The following is a 6,000-nucleotide window of genomic DNA, read 5'->3' as shown; positions in this document are numbered from 1 at the left end:
TAGAAATATTTTCTCTAGCAAAGAGATTGCATTGGCTAAGAAATCATTTTTGCATTCCCTAACTTTTTATTAACCCACAGAAGAGACAAGTGATATCCAGTTACCCCATAATGGCTGCGTTCATATAATCCAGGTCAAAATCAAAGGTCACTTGACGTTAAGTTAGCCAGGGGAGCTCTGTAGTGGAAAAATGTCTGATTGATTTTGGTTGGCCCTTGAAATATTAATACTCAAGCTATGATGATTACATTTGTACCAACTGTCACTCACTTAGTTCACGTGCTTAAATCCAAACCAATTCAGTGATGCTATTTGCCTCAAATTCATGCTCTCTCACACATCCATGTCAAATGCAGGTAATGGCAGAAAATGCACCTTCAGTTGCACCTTTTCAAGTGTTCCCTTTAAGGTCAATTCAAACATATGGTTAAAAAAAATATTGGCCACAGGGACTTCCCTGGTGGCACAGTGGTTAAGAATCTGCCTGCCAATGCAAGGGACAGGTGTTCGAGCCCTGGTCCGGGAAGATCCCACATGCCACGGAGCCACTAAGCCCGTGCGCCACAACTACTGAGCCCGGGAGCCACAACTGCTGAAGCCTGTGCGCCTAGAGCCCGTGCTCCGCAACAAGAGAAGCCACCGCAATGAGAAGCTCGCGCACATCAGCGAAGAGTAGCCCCCACTTGCCACAACTAGAGAAAGCCCACGCACAGCAACGAAGACCCAACGCAGCCAAAAAAAAAAAAAAAAAAAAATTGGCCACAAAGCTACACTTAAATCCACTCTGGTTATTACTCTTAACTTGTGCTTCACACTGGGCCCCTCTGGCACTAAAGGCAGGACCATGTGAGAACATGGAACATCAGCTGAGCACCACTGAGCACCCGGCATGGATAGTGTTGGAGAGGCAAACATGAAGAAGACATCGTTCCTGCTCGTCTTTCCTCCATTCATTCAAGAAATATTAAATGTTTCCAATGTACCAGACACTGCAAGGCACTAGGCATATAGTGATAATGAGACAAGTCAAGTCCTTGCTTTCATGGAACTTACTGTCTGGTGGGAGAAGCAGGGTTGGGTGATGGAGGGGGAGAAGGAAGGAGTAAATAAATAGAGAAGATAATTGCAAATTGTGATATGCTCTACGAAGGAAACAAAGGGTGTGGGTGGAGTTAGGTAGGGAATGGAGGCGGGGCAAGGGCCTCTCATAGGTTTAGGGTCAGGGTCCAGGCAGGAAACACGTGGTCCACTCAAACTGGGAAATGGAGGAGAGTTTGTAAAGTTACTATTTACAAAGTGAGAGGAATGATGTAATACCCCGGAGTTAGTAACAGTGGGAGCCATTGCCAGCATTAGGCCCATTTTTTTTTTCTAGCATTTCTTCATTTAAAAATAAATAAATAAATTTATTTATTTATTTATTTATTTATTTAGGGCTGTGTTGGGTCTTCGTTGCTGCGCGCGGGCTCTCTCTAGTTGCAGCAAGCGGGGGCTACTCTTCACTGCGGTACGTGGGCTTCTCATTGCAGTGGTTTCTCTTGTTGTGGAGCACGGGCTCTAGGTGCGGGGGCTTCAGTAGTTGTGGCGCACGGGCTTAGTTGCTCCGCGGCATGTGGGATCTTCCTGGACCAGGAATCGAACCCGTGTCCCCTGTCCTCGTGCCTCTCTGGGGCCAACAGCGCGGTCGCAGTCTCTGTCCCGCTGCAATGTGGCCTCATCTTTCGGCCTGGCCCGGCCTGCCGCCGACGTCCATTAAGCTGGATTTGAGCTACAAGGGGAAGCAGCAAATCCAAGAATCTGAAGAGAGCTGATGGGGAGGCCCATCTGAGGGGAGCTGCTGTGGGTACATCACTACCAGTTAGCGGCAGAGTAGCCTGGGATCCAGCTCTCACGATTTCCAATCTAGTGTGGTGTCTGCTAGTTTAGTTTCCTAAGGCTGCTGTAACAAAGAACCACAGACTGGGTAGCTCAGAACAGCAGGAATTTATTCTCCCTCAGTTCTGGGGGCTAGAAGTCCAAACTCAAAGTGTCGCAGGGTTGGTCTCTTCCTGGTGGCTCAGAGGGAGACTCTGTCCATGCCTCTCTCTTGGCTTCTGGGATTGCTGGCACCCCCTGGCACCCCTTGGCTTTGCAGCCACAGAACTCTGATCTCTGCCTCCATCATCACATAGCCATCTTCCTTCTGTATCTGCCTGTCTCTCTACATCTCTTCCTTCTACTTATGAGGACACCAGTCATTTTGGATTTTGGGTTCCCCTTATTCCATTATGATCGGATCTTAACTAACAACATCTGCAATGATCCTATTTGCAAATAAGGTCACATTCTGAGGTTCCGGGAAGGACATGAATGTGGTGGGGGACACTATTCAACCCAGTACACCTGCTTCAAGGTAGCAAAGCATTAAGTTTGCAAAGTGTCTCTGTCATCTTCTCCTCTTTCAGGGACCCTTTCATTCAGTTCGAATCCCCCATTCCTGCTATTATATATTCAGAACACATGATCTAGTAGCTTGATCACTTGAAAGAGCAAGGATTACCCCAATAAAATGCCACTACACACCTATCAGATTGGCAACAATTTTAGAGTGTAATTTTAAAAAATCAACTCTTGGCGAGGATGTGGAGCAACAGGAGTGATTATACACTGCTGGTGAGGATGTGAATTGGTACAGTCATTTTGGGCTGAAGTTGGCAGTATCTAATGAAGCTGAAGATAAACAAACCCTATTGCCCTCCTTAGTTACATATCATATAAAAACGTATGCCAATATGCACCAGGATATATGTACAAGGATGAGAAACCTTGTTGGTAATAATACCCAGCTGGAAACAACCCAAATACCCATGGAGAGTAGAAAAAATAAACAAATTATGAGCCAAGACATGGAAGCAACCTAAATGTCCATCGACAGATCAATGGATAAAGAAGATGTGTTTTATATACACACACACACACCCCCCCACACACACACAATGGAATATCACTCAGCCATAAAAAAAGAATGAAATAATGCCATTTGCAGCAACATGTATGGACCTAGAGATTATCATATTAAATCAGACAGAGACGAATACCATATGATATTACTTATTTGTGGAATCTTAAAAAATGATACAAATGAACTTATTTACAAAACAGAAAGAGACTCACAGACATGGAAGACAAACGTATGGTTACCAAAAGGGAAAGGGGGGAGGGATAAATTGGGAATTTGGGATTAACAGATACACACTTCTATATGTAAAATAGATAAACAACAAGACCTACTGTATAGTAGAAGGAACTATATTCAGTGTCTTGTAATAACCCATAATGGAAAAGAATCTGAAAAAGAATATATATAAACATATATTGATATAGATATAAAACTGAATCACTTTGCTGTACACCTAAATCATTGTAAATCAACTATACTTCAATAAAAAAAACAAAAACCAAATCATGGATAGAATATAATGGAATACTATATAGCAATGAATCGAGAACGGACTATACATGCAACAACGTGGATGAATCATAAGGCATAATAATGAGCAAAAGAAGTCAAATACCATAGAATACAGACTGTATGATTCTATTTATATAAAGTTCAAAACCACGCAAAATTAAACCATATTGTTGAAGGATGCATAATCAGATAACAACACTTAAAGAAAAGCAAGGAAATGAATAACATAGAAGTCAGAGTAGTGGTTATGCCGGCAGGGAGTGAGGGGATGTGATCTGGCAAAGGACACACCAGGGAGTGGGCTTCTGAAGTGCTAGTAGTGTTTGTTTTACAATAATTTATGTGTCACGCTGTATTTATGTTTTTAGCACTTTTCTGTATGCTTGTTGTATTTCACACATATTCATGCTTTTAAAACAACAGCAACAACAACAAAGGACAGCCACCTGGGCTTTGGAAACAAACAAGGAAGCTACTTAGTAGCTGTTTGACTTTGGACACATTACTGAAGTGGCAAGATGATATAAGACCCCTCTTAGAGAAGATATGAATCAAAAAATGTGAATCTCCCTTTAAGAAAGGAATTAGTTTTTAATTGAAGGGAAACTGAAAAAATAATACTGGAATCTAAAAGACCTTTATATATGCAGGTGCTGTGCTGTAAAATATTCTAATCTGTGTTGTTAATGAAGCTGGATTTACAACCTAGTAAACTAAATAAAGAGTTTATGTTTAGTTGATAAACCCGTCGAGGCTAAAATCTATTCTACTTAAGTGACAGTTTTTTTCACTTTTCTTCTATCCAATGTAAAAAGATACTGGCTCTCTTACTGTGAAATTGCTTTATTACAAGACTCTGTGTTTACCCGTTTGAAACGCAAACGTCTATCTTTGTGAAATTTGCTCCATACAATTGGGAGAAGTCCTAATGATGGTAATAATAGCTTACACAAAGGGTTCAAATTAGGAACAAAGCAATTCTTTAGGCAGTTTGTAGTTACTAAAACATTTTGACATGACACTATCATCCTTTGAAGACTTCCTTACTTTGTGATACAAGAAGATATTCCAGGGTCATCTTGAATTTTCCCTGCTTGAGCCCTGGAGTCTTAGCCAATTTTCCAGGGAGCCCTGGGTCCTTTAAGTAGAGAATGGTATTTAGAAGCCAAGATCTAGGTTTGCTTATTGCTACTGGTATGTCGTTGCTTTTAGGCCCTCTCCACAGACAGGATTGGGAAACAAACACACACACACACTTTTATATGTATCTCTATTACATTAAATACCATGAGCTCATACTGATACACTCAATTCCAATCCAAAAGCAAAGAATTCTTTCAAGCTTTTTCCCTTTCCATGTTTGTAACTCCCTTCTCCAGCACTGAGAAATCTATTTTTAATCATTTTGAATGTAACTAAGTTTACAGTGAGTGTCTTGCTGGTTTTTTTTTTTTTAATTGCTGTTTAAAAATATATTTTTCCCTCTTGTATTGGTCTTTATTCTCTAAGAACTATAAAAACTCCAGAGTTTTCATTTATTTATTCATTCAATCAACATATTTATCAAGCAAACACTATGTGTCAGATAACGTTCTAGGGGTGGGGCTACAGCAGTGAATAAAGCATCGTATTGGGAAAGGAACCATGGAAAGAGAGAATAATAGATACAAACTAGGAAAAAGCTGGGATCTGAACGCAGACAGCCTGGCTCCAGAATTCATGCTATACCATCTGCCTCTGATTGCTCTCGTAATTTGCTCTCTGCCTTCTACAAAAATTCACAACTCTCTTGAATCCAATAAAAATGCCTCTGTCAGTTTCTAAATCTACACAATGCAGAGCCTCGTGCATCTTCCACATTACTTAACATCTCTGAGACTCAGTTTCCAAATCTGCGAAAATGAAGATCCTAATCTCAACTTGCTGTGAGGATAAATTAAAGTACATGAGATGCCTGGTGGTATTTGTGACACATCATTGGTATTTAGTGAAGTTAATTTTCCTTCTCTTTTTCAACATAAATGCTACACTATAAAGTTCCCCCAGAACAGAGACTTTTTTTTCCTCTCTCTAACTCAACTGATCAGTCAGCCAATCATTTATATATTCATTCTTACATCCATTCGAAAAGCAGTTATTGAAAATCCAATATATACTAGGCTCTCTCCTGGTCATCAGGATATAGAAATGGCACAGCCCCCATTCTCAAGGAGCTCACAGTCACATCCAAGAGACACACAAACAATTACAATATAGTCTGATATATAGTTCAGATGCGAGCTGGATGAAGGATGGTTATGTCATGGAAAGAAGGCTTCCTGAAGGAAGGGGCTCTGTCATAGCAAGGACTAGAACAGTGGTTCTGCTGTTAAAGATGTCAAGAATAAATAAGTATATGGGTGAATGAATTCAATTCAGTTCATATATTTCGTAGAAGATCCTACTGTCCAAGGCCTTGTGCTCTGAACTGGGAGTGTGCAGATGAAGAAGGGGCAGCTCAGGCCTTTAATGAGCTTCTAGTTTTACTGGCAGATACAAACATCTGTAAA

Source organism: Eubalaena glacialis, chromosome 3 (genome assembly GCF_028564815.1).
Source record: "Eubalaena glacialis isolate mEubGla1 chromosome 3, mEubGla1.1.hap2.+ XY, whole genome shotgun sequence".
NCBI lineage: Eukaryota > Metazoa > Chordata > Mammalia > Artiodactyla > Balaenidae > Eubalaena > Eubalaena glacialis.
Note: the sequence above shows the minus strand (reverse complement) of the source record.